Genomic DNA, 12,122 nt, shown 5'->3' on the forward strand with positions numbered 1-12,122 from the left:
TTTTTGTTTGAAATTTCGGACACAAGTTTTCCAATAATGGTTATAGGCGTGCCACCGTAGAACTAGTAATAGAGGTAAATGAAATCAATCCCAAACCTATGAAAAATGGCGGTATATGAAAACAATCTCGTAGCCGTTGAAAAGAGCTAGCGGTATAAGCCAAATAAACTAAAATTCTGGTGACGCGACGCATAAATACCTCTGGAAGCATTTACCTAGAATACTGTGATAAGGTATTTTTCCAACGTAAATATGTACAGAAAAACGGGCGCCACACCTTCTGGAAAGTAACATAATCACAGGGTGTATCCCGAAAACCATTTTAAGCTAAACCTTACATTACATTCTTGCCAAGACCCACAGGCATAAGCCGAAATTGCGTCCCAATTTTGCGATCGGCTTGGGTAAGGTTTAACCACTTAACCCCCTTTGTTTTCATCGCTACTGAATTCTATAAACTGTTAGCTTTCACACAATTTAAAATATACATGTGTATTTAAAAACGTCATGAAAATTGTGTTGCTATCTTCATGTTGCAAAAATGTTTCAAGGAAATGTTGTGGAACTTTACTTATTTCTTGTTTATTTCTTATTATGCTATGCTTAAGAACAAAATATATTTAAATCGACAAAACATTAATAAGAAAATTTGAAGGATTTTAGATATTGGGTATGGTAGCACGAAATGTAACAATCTGCTTAACTGTCAGGTTGTTAGTATGGCGACGAAAAAGTGACAATGTTTTTTGTATCATGGGTACTAGACTGTTTCGCTTTGATTTCGGAATGCTTACACATTGAGAAGTTAGCTTACTGCCAATATAGAAGTATTACATATATGTTTATTTATACTTCATAAGCTGACTGTGATATTTTTTTATTTATTTTTATCAGTGATATTAGTTAATTAAATTTTTTTCTGTGATATTTATTGGTTTAATTATTCATTTATTAATGGATTCGTCTATCTATCTATTTATTTAATTACTTAGTTACATATACGTATGCCTATATGTTTATCCATTTCACCTGTGGTGTAGTACAAGGAAAGGTAAAATTAGAAGTAGACCCGTGACTTCGTCTTTAAATGTGTGTGATTATGCCATTGACGAGTAACTGCCCGGCTAGGACTCGTGGGGCGACGCCACACGTTGGATGGAACAAATACAACAAGACAGGCCGCGTTATTAACTCCTTTACGCACACGCTCCATGTTGCAGGCACCATCGGCGGTTGCGAGCCTGATACGCCCGCCGTTACTTGAGCGGAAGTGAAATACGAGCACGTGTTAGTGTGTACTTGACAGCCATAGTGTTGCAGAAGTGCTGTCACCATTGTGTCAGAACCGATTGGCATCATGTGGTCGCGACAAGACACGCAACATTGTTTAATCGCTCGATAAAGCAATATGGGATTTTGCGTGTGTATGTGTACGCAATATTGTTTATAATGGCTCCATAAAGCAGTATGAGTGTGTGGGTGCATGTGTGTGATTTAGGAGTAGAGCCTTTGAGCATACACGAGCGGATGACGCAAGAGTAACTTGCTCGGCTTAATTACCCGTATAAAAGGGGCTAAGCGTAGCCAACGGCATTCTTTTAGTGCTGACGTTAAGCTCGGGGTGTGCATAAAAGATATTAAGTGTAGTGAGTTGTGAAAAGTGCGCGGCTATACTCCGTCAAAAGAAAAAAGAAAGACTTTTAATTAAAGAAAAACCGGAACGGTGTGTCCAAAGCAGTTCCTCAAGCATACTGGCAGCTGTCGAGCGGAGTCTCGCCAATTCCCGCTGCAGAGCAAAAAGATTGGAGTTCGAGGTAAGTGAAAGTGTCCACTTAGTAGTTCACAATCCTACATACGTGCGCTTTTGCGGGCACTAGATTGCTTAGGTTTACATGTATGAATATGCAAAAATGTCTACTGGCAAGTGCGCAACAAATGACTAGGCACGTTCAAATACTTAACCTACCCGTTTTGCTTATAAGTCGCCAACAGTATACGTGAAAAAGGACCTCGACCTACTCGAAAATATTGCTGGACGTCAACGACATTAAGTAGCCCCTGTATCGGAATCATATGCACCAGATACCCACACTCACCTACAAGCTTATAAGCATAGAAAGCTTCCAACAGCGTGCTTACGTCCACACAGCAACGGCCAAGAACGCGTATACATACATATGTACTTAAATTTCCGTGCCCACGAAAGCAGTCACCGCGGATACGTCGTTAGTGTGGAGCTCCAGCGCTGGTAAATTGGGTCAACGGCTACATACTGACACAGGAGATCGGTGGGCTAACAACAGCTGAGAAAACAAGTCGACGTGGGAGGATCGTCAGCCACTGGTGAGCGGGCTGAATAAACCGAGGCAGCCCGCGGAAATAAATACTTTGTAGATTTTAGGATATACATATGTACATTAGAGTGGTCCAAAAAAATAAAGTCGGAGTTTTAATGCCGGCACACCCAAGGATTGATCTATATCGAAAAAAATATACCCCTATTTTTATACCCGAGCGCACTTGTGCACAAGGGTATATTAATTTTGTTCACATAACGGTTGTTTGTAACAGCCAAAACGAATCGAGATAGATATAGACAAATGTATACATATATGCTCAGAATGAATAGAGAAATCGATTAAGCCATGTCTGTCTGTCCGTCCGTCTGTCCGTCTGTCCGTGTACACGATAACTCGAGTAAAAAATGATTGAAAATTGGTATTGAAAATGGGCTAAATCGGACAGTAACCACGCCCTCTTCCCATATAACGGTAATTTCCAGAAATACGAAAACTGCGGACAATAACCACGCCCACTTCCCATATAACGGTAATTTCCACAAATACGAAAACTGCGATATTTTAGTAACTATTGAAGATTATTCGCTCAAAATTGACATTTGTAATAATTTTCAGACGAAAAATAAGAATATTATAAATTTTTGGAAAATGGGCGTTGCCACGCCTACTTATGGTTACATGTGTATATCTTGGTAACCGCTGCACAGATTTCTTCCAAACTTGGCACAGTTGTTGGCCTTGATACAGCATACTAAACGGCCGAAAATTTAAAAAATCGGACAATAACCACGCCCACATCCCATATAACGGTAATTTTCGGAAATACGAAAACTGCGATATTTTAGTAACTACTGAAGATTATTCACTCAAAATTAATATTTACAACAATTTTTAGACGACAACTAAGAGCGTTATAAATTTTTGGAAAATGGGCGTAGCCACGCCCACTTATGGTTACATGTGTATATCTTGGTAACCGCTGCACCAATTTCTTCCAACCTTGGCAAAGTTGTTGGCCTTGATACAGCATACTAAATGGCCGAAAATTTAAAAAATCGGACAATAACCACGCCCACATCCCATATAACGGTAATTTAGAGAAATACAAAATCTTCGATAAATCAGTAAATATTAAAGCTAATTTATTCAAAGTTGATGCTTGCAACAATTCTTTACCAAGATATACGTTTATGGTAAAATTTTGGAAAATGGGCGTGGCACCGCCCACTTATGATCACATATATGTATATCGGTAACCGTTCTACCAGTTTGTACCAAACTCGGTATCTTTATTGTGCTTGCCAAGTAAAAGCAAAACGTTGAAAATTATTGAAATCGGACTAAATTATGGCCGCTTTTTATATAACGGTAAATTTCAGAAATGCTTGAAACTTCAATAATTCGAAATTTAAGGACGCTAATTTACTCAAAATTGATACACCCCGGCTTACCATCTAGCGGTAGCTTTCGGAAAGGTGGAAAACATATATTTAATACTTGCGCCGGGTATTTAATGTTCGGCTCCGCCCGAACTTAGATTTTCTTACTTGTTTATTTTGAAATCAAAAAATAGTTAGGGAGTGCTCAAAGCGCTCAAAATTTTCCATGTATTTTGTATGGAGAAAAAACATCTTTTCGTAGAAATAGTGTAGAATTCTTGAAAATCAATATTTTTCGATCGGAGATTCCCAGTAATAATACTCAATTGTTTCTTTAACAATTTTTTCATTGTAACTATATTTTATAGGTCCTCCAAGGCCTTGCAATGGGGGACCAAAAAAAAATCTTTAGTCATAAAAAATTGTTAAATAAACAATTGGATATTAATACTGGAAGCCTCCTGAAGAGAACCACAGTTTTCCGGTCGAAAAATATTGATTTTCAAGAGTTGTATACCATTTCTACGAAAAATTGTTTTTGTCTCCATATAAAATACATGGAAAACTTTGAGCGCTTTGAGCACTCCATAAATATTTTTTGATGTCAAAATAAAAAAATATGTGTACGTTTTTTTCGGTATATAACAATTCTAGGGAGTGGCGGCATTAAAAATCCGACCTTATTTTTTTACATACTGTTGCGCTCCCTCTTACCGTACAATGAAACGCCAGGTTACAGCTCCGGTTCCAACTGGGGCTCCGCTATGCCAGGTATGGGTAGCAGCACTACACATGGAGTTACAACACTCCGAGTTTCCACGGTAAAGCAGTGAATTATGTTTATAATAAAAATAGTGTACACACGCGAGTACTACTTTCGATTTGAAAAATAAAAAAATTCTTGTTTTAATTTTTCACAAACGTTAATTAAATTTTATTGAACTTATATGACCGGTCAGGTTGAAAGGCGAGTATCGAGTGTCAAATGGCTTCCTGGAAGCCGAGCTACGATACACCTTCTAGAACGAATGTGGATCGTAAGCTCGGCAGTGTTGACAACACACGCGATGTAATTTTATTATTTTGGGCAACATAAGTGTTGCCATGTAAGATGTTACCACATCGCGTGTAGTGCCATTACACCAACTGCCTATGGGAAAAGAAGTTTTACAAGGTGATCAGACTTGTAAAATCTTTTTTCCACATAGTATGTCAAATTGCTTTGGAGGAACGAAAATGTTATATTAATTTTCTTTCCCCCTTTTTATTCGTTCGTCCATAGCAATTTGGAAATGCATACTCCATAACATGCTAACTAAATATACATTACAAAAATTACTTAATGGTAATTAGTAATAGGCTAAACTAATTTGAATCGGAAAAAAAAATTAAATTAGTCTTATATTGAATAATTTTTTTTTTGTTTTCAGAAATATTTAACTATACATTTTAATGTTTAATTTGTAAGTATTTTATAGTACAATATTTGTTCATTAAAAATTTTGTAGTCTTAAATAACATTTTCTTTTGTAGTTTAAAGTATTGTAATTTAGTTATTACAATTTTATTTCTTATAAATAAACGAAAGTACATTTAAAGCATTTTTCTCTAGTATTTATAATACTGCGTTTATATAAATGAAGGGATTGTGTTCATTTGGTGAATAATTTCTATTTAATGAATATTTCATTTTACACATTTTTTTGTTTGTTTGCTTGACTTGAGAAATTCATATACATGTTGTTGTTATATGTTGAAATAATAATTGGTTGAGATGAAAGTTTCAACTAACTTTTTGAACTCTATTTTTGTGGATTGTTTTTACTTTATCTTTTTCTTTATCGAAAATGGTAATATTAACACCATCTACTTTAGTTACAACGTGAGGACCCTGATATATATTTTCATGTTTAATTCGGGGTTCTTTTTGTACTAGAACGAGATCGTTTTCTTTAATATCTACTGGACGAGAGTGTCTATCATACAAATTCTTGTTACGGATTTTATGTTTGATAATTAATTCTTTGGCTATTGCATGTGACATTTGCATCCGGTACTTAACCTCTTTTGCATAATTCTCAACATTATAAATGGGATACATTTTTTCCTTTTTCAATTCTTGCGGTAAGGTCGGTGTTTTTCCGAAAACTAGTTCGAATGGAGTAAATTTATTGTCAAAAACAGAATTTGGAGTAGTATTATGCAAAAAGGTGAAATACTTAAGATAAATTTCCCAGTCTGAAATAGTCTCATTTAGGTATGCACGTAAGTATTCATTGAAAACGCGATGATTTCGCTCAATAGTGCCCACTATTTCGTGATGGTGTGCTGTCGAAAAGTTATGATCAATCTTCAAGAGTTTTGTTAGTTCCGAAAATATTTCGTTTTTATATTCCGTTCCTAAATCTGATCTGATCGAATTCATTATGCCGTATACTAGTATGTGACTTTCAAAAATAGCAGAGGCGATCGTTTTGGCGCTTTTGTCTGGGACAGCAACGGTTACCAGATACTTTGTCAGATCACAAATCATAGTAACAGCGAACTTGTTACCACTTGTTGATTCTGGCAAAGGCCCCATTGTATCAATTATCACTATTTCAAAAGGTTTGATAGGTGTTGGCGTTAAAACAAGGGTTTCTTTTGTTTTTGGTTTTGGCTTGTTTAGTAAGCATTTCTCGCAATTCTTGACAAATTTTGATATGTCGCGGGTCATATTTTTCCAAAAATATTTCGTTTGGACTTTCGCATATAATCTTTTGAGTCCACAATGTCCTCCACTTATTGGGTCGTTATGGTATATTGTCATAAGTTGGTGTTTCTTTTCGTCGTCGGTCACAGTTTCGACTGGATCCGTCAATATAATTTCTAAATTCTTTAAAATTTTATTTCCGCGATCTTTTAAGTTCGTAATTGTAAAATATTTGAAAAATAAATCATTTTTTGGCCATTCTAACGTCTTAATATTACAACTGTTGGCTTCGACTTCAAGCCGCGAAAGTAACTCATCGAAATTCGTTTTTTCGTTAACAATCGTAAAATTAAGTAACTCGATTTTTTTGTGTTTTAAATGTGCACAAACTTGAAAATCATATATTATATTTGTTTTTACCCGGGGTATTTTCTTTGAGAAATCATATGAAAATTTGTCATAAACCTGTAATTTAATATTGTCATTGCATTCACTATCGTTCTTTAATTGTGTTCTATTCATCATTTATCTTGTTTTTACCGCTAGTACTTGTTTAGTTGAGTCTTTTAGTTCGTCCATTGTAATCCGTGACAATGCGTCCGCTCCTACATTCGATTTTCCTTTTATATATTCAATTGTAAAGTCGTATTCTGACAGTTATAAGCGTATTCTAGCAAGCTTTGACGACGGGTCCTTCATGTTAAAGAGATAAACTAAGGGTCGATGGTCAGATTTCACCGTAAAGTGAGTGCCGTAAACATAAGGTCGAAACTGCTTGATCGCAAAATATATAGCTAAAAGTTCAAGTTCGATTATCGGTTTATTCTGTTCTGCTTTATTGAAAGATTTTGACGCGAAACATATCGGCAAATCATTTCCGTCATTGTTTTGGCTTAATATAGCACCGCACCCCACTTTCGAGGCATCGACAGTAATAATAAATTGTTTTGTGAAGTCTGGGTATTGAAGCAATTTTGGGGAAATTAACGCTGATTTTAACGATTCAAAAGCATTGTCGCACGCACTATCCCAAGTAAATTTAACTTTTTTCCTGCCTAATTTATTTAAAGGCGCTGCCAGAGACGCAAAATTTGGTATAAACCGCCTGTAATAATTAGCAAACGCGACGAAACGTCGAACCGCATCTTTATCAGTCGGTTTTGTATATTTTTTAACAGCGTTTATTTTGGTGTCGTCTGGCAACAGACCTTTGGCTGAGCATTTATGGCCTAGGAATGTAACTTCCGGCCGAAGGAAATTGCATTTATTAGGGTTGAGTTTTAGGTTGAAGTTTCGACAAGTCTCAAAAACTTTCGCTAAATTTTTTATGTGATGTGCTTCACTACATCCAATAACGATTATATCGTCAACGTAAAGGAATGCCACATTAGGCGGAATACCGGAAAAAGCAATTGTCATCATACGCGAAAATGAATTTGGTGCTACATTTAACCCAAACGGTAATACTTTCCATCTGAATGCTCCACGGTCCGTACTGAAGGAGGTAACGTCACGTGAATCAATATGTAAAGGGATTTGATGAAACCCTGAAAAAAGGTCTAAGGTTGAGAAATATTTCGCCCGTCCGAGGTTATCTAAAATGTCGTCAACTCGAGCGAGAGGGAACTTATCGGCAATCAATTTTTTGTTAACAGCGCGAAAGTCTACGCACATACGGTATGCTTTTTTACCATTAGTATCTTTTTTTGGAACGACAATTAAAGGACTATTATTATTCGAATAACTTTCTTCGATTAATTCATTTTCTAATAACTTGTTAACTTGGCGATTTATGTCTTCACGCTGGGAATATGGTAATCGGTAATTTTTTATGTAAACTGGGTTATTGTCTGTCAAACGTAGTTTTTGTTCGTAAAAGTTATTTAACGTCATTTTGTCGTCGGGAAGTGCAAATATGTCTGCGTAATCTACGCATAAGTTAAGTAATTTGCTTTCAGCGTAACTAGGGATTTGTTTTTTCAAAACGTTAATCAGTTCTTTTGTCCGGTTGTCGTCGTTTCTTGTCTTATTTAGATATAGAATAAACATTGAAATTAGAAAGTTTTTCAGTCCGGATGTTACAGTTCTTTACGTATTTTATATCGTTTGTGGTATTTATGACTTTGACGATTGGGTTGCTTGTACTAATTATACATCGTGCTGTGAATACACCGCTATCGATTTATTGTGATTCCAAAAAAAGTGGTTCTGGTGAACTTCCTAAATTAAAAAGACGAAAAACTTCGCATCTGGGTGGAATTACGCAGGTATCGCTTTCAGTTCCGTGAAGAACGCGACTTTTTTGTTACCTACCCAGAAAGAAATGCAATTGCTTGCGTAGCTGATAACGCATTTATTGAATTTTAAAAAGTCTTTACCCAATATGCCGTCTGCTGGAATATTAAAGTCGTCGTTAACCACATGTAATGTATGTTTTATAAAAAAGTCCGAAAAAGTCAGATTTGTCGTTATTTTACCTAGAGTTGAAACGGTGTTTGAAGTGACGCCCATAATGTTAATTATATCGTTCGTATCGTCCCTCTGAAACTACCTCTAAAGCTATTTGGCCTATTTACTCGGGATCGAAACGCTAACACTTGGCGCTCTTTCACTTGATTATTTTCTTCGACTATCATTTTTGCTACTACGTCCTTTGAATCACTGAAGGTAGTTGACGATAAAATTGATTTGACCAAATCCGACCAAGTATTGAGTCTACAAACGTTTACTGTTTGCTCGACTGCCATTTCATGAGCCTTAGACTGTGTCATACCTTCAATGATCAAAGAGCGCTCTAAAGCATCCGAAAGCTCCTCGACACGCTTAGCAAATTCCGTATAATTGTTGTTTATGACATGTAAAGATGCAATTTTCCCAGCTACAACTTTCGAGTTGTCTGGCTTTATTCTATTTCTCAACGCATCTTTTATTTGCCTAACTGAACTAACTTCTGTTGGAATTGCTTCACGTGCCTTGCCTTCGAGTTTCGATTTCAAAAATGATATAAAAGTCGTATTTAAGTTTTCGTCTGCAAAATCTTCAATTAAATTAATTTTGTCTATAAACGATTCAAGTGCTAGCGGATCTCCATTGTAATTTTAACTAATGATTGAGGCACAAAGACTAATAAACGATTTTTTCTGTTCAGGGGTAGCCATGTCTAAAAATTCTTGAAAAAATTTAGAAATATTTGGTGAACTGGTAGCTGTTGACGGCTCGTCGGATATTGTTAGCAGATCTTTAAAGGATGGAAGTGAAGTACTTCTTTTAAGACTGAATTGTACCGAAGCTTCTGACTTGGCGTCACTAAATTCTTCTTCTGACTCAGAGTCAGCTAAGTCTGATTGGCAAATTAGCGATAAGCTATCAGGTGGAATCCTAACGCGACAATTCAGTTTATTAAAGCACTTTGCTAACTGTTCCTTGCAACGAGCTAATTTAACTTCGACTTCTTTGAAATTACAGGTATGGGCCGAACTATTACCAATAACTAGTAATAAAATATTATTGTAAGCTGTGATGAGCGAATATTTGTATTCGTTTAATTTTTTCGCATTCGAAGACAACGGTCTATTTTGTAAAATGCGTGTCGTAATCTTATCAAAATCTGCTTTATATACTTTAAATTGTTTATCGAATTCGCTCATAACCGGCTAATCTCAAAGAAGTGGAAACCCAACATGTACGAAAACAAGCTATCGTTCACCCTGTATAAAAAATTAAAAAGAAATTGAATTATGAAAAATACTTATGTTTTTCTTCAGTAGGTCATCGGCTGAAAAATCGCATGCAACAAGGGGTTTTCATGCAGTTGGGATATCGGGGAATTTCATGCAGCACACATGCAAAGCAAAAGATTTCAAGTTGTTTGCTTAATTTTTTTGTATTTAAAGAAGTTTTAAATTTTGATATATATGGGGGTCGAACACATGTACATCGGTATACGGTTTTGAATCAACTTCCGATAAATTCAGCAAGTTGTACTTTAAAAAAAGATAAAGCAAGTAAATAGATGTAATCGAAAACGATCAGAAAAATTGTATTGGGTCACTTAAATCTAGTAATAGTTAATAAGGTGAAAAGTAAAACTGTATTGAATCACTTAAAGCTAGTAATGTTTAATGTTGTTGAGAAGCGTCACTTATATCTAGGTGGATACTTGAAAATTTTAGTTTTTAAATATTTTTAAAAAAGTTCATTTCTTCGAAAAGTTGTTTTTGGAAATATTCGTTTAATATTTAATATTTATAGGCTCTATTTGGAGTTAAAATTTTTAGTCGATGGCTTTAAATTTCATGTAATCAAATGAACTACCTTAATGGTAAGTTGGTGTACATATACATATATGTATGTATGTATGTATGTATGTGCATACCCACGAAACTTTTGTAATATTACTTCAACAAATTTTTTTTTTGTTAATCAAATAAATCACTTAAAGCTAGAAAAATATAGCAAGAAAAGTACATATATATATGTATGTATATGGTTCAATCAAAAATTCGCAAAATTTTTTTTGTTAATCAAATAAAGCACTTAAGGCTATCAAAAACAAAATGGAGGTACATGTACGTACAGAAGTACAACCTCGTTTAAATATCAATTCAAATTCAATTTTTATGTTTTAACTAGAAATGCCAATTTGCACAAAAATCTAAAAAGCTATCCACTTTATATTGAAAGAATTTATAATAAAAAAGATTCATGTATAAAAATATATATATACGTATACATATGTATGCCTAATAGTTTCACCCGTCTGCATATCTCCCTCGCTGCAGTCTGTACCATGCAAAAATCCGTTGGAAAAATCTGTCGAGTAATGTTGCTACATATGTGGTTACTGTATTTTTGGCTTTCGTCTCCGTTATATTTGTATACTCCGTTAGCTGCGAGTGGCGTGGCTTGCTGTTGTTTTGCCGTTATGCATACATTTGTACATATATAATGGTGGTGGCGTGGCTTGATGTTGTTAGCCGTTATACATACATATCTACGTGTATGTATGTAGATAGCGGTTGGCGGCGCGGCTGTACCCGAAAACCGTATAAAATTCTGGAACTTTCTTTAAAAATTTGCTGGTTACTTAAAAATGTGCTGTACATCTCGCACAATGCTGGAACTTTCTTAAAATGTGCCGTTTGCATAGAATTTATGCTGTACCTCGCGCACCATACTCCACCGTTTAATGTAAAAAATTATGTTAGGGTTTTTCCCACCAACCGGGGCCACCACCAGCGACTTTACAGTGCCTTTAGCACTTTTTCATTTTGGAGCAGATTACGTGGCTCTGCATCATGGTCGCCATGTTGCGCTCCCTCTTACCGTGCAATGAAACGCCTTTAAAACGCCGGGTTACAGCTCCGGTTCCAACTGGGGCTCCGCTATGCCAGGTATGGGTAGCAGCACTACACATGGAGTTACAACACTCCGAGTTTCCACGGTAAAGCAGTGAATTATGTTTATAATAAAAATAGTGTACACACGCGAGTACTACTTTCGATTTGAAAAATAAAAAAAATTCTTGTTTTAATTTTTCACAAACGTTAATTAAATTTTATTGAACTTATATGACCGGTCAGGTTGAAAGGCGAGTATCGAGTGTCAAATGGCTTCCTGGAAGCCGAGCTACGATACACCTTCTAGAACGAATGTGGATCGTAAGCTCGGCAGTGTTGACAACACACGCGATGTAATTTTATTATTTTGGGCAACATAAGTGTTGCCATGTAAGATGTTACCACATCGCGT

Source organism: Rhagoletis pomonella, unplaced genomic scaffold, assembly GCF_013731165.1.
Source record: "Rhagoletis pomonella isolate Grant_MI unplaced genomic scaffold, Rhpom_1.0 Rhpom_scaffold_00001, whole genome shotgun sequence".
Lineage (NCBI taxonomy): Eukaryota > Metazoa > Arthropoda > Insecta > Diptera > Tephritidae > Rhagoletis > Rhagoletis pomonella.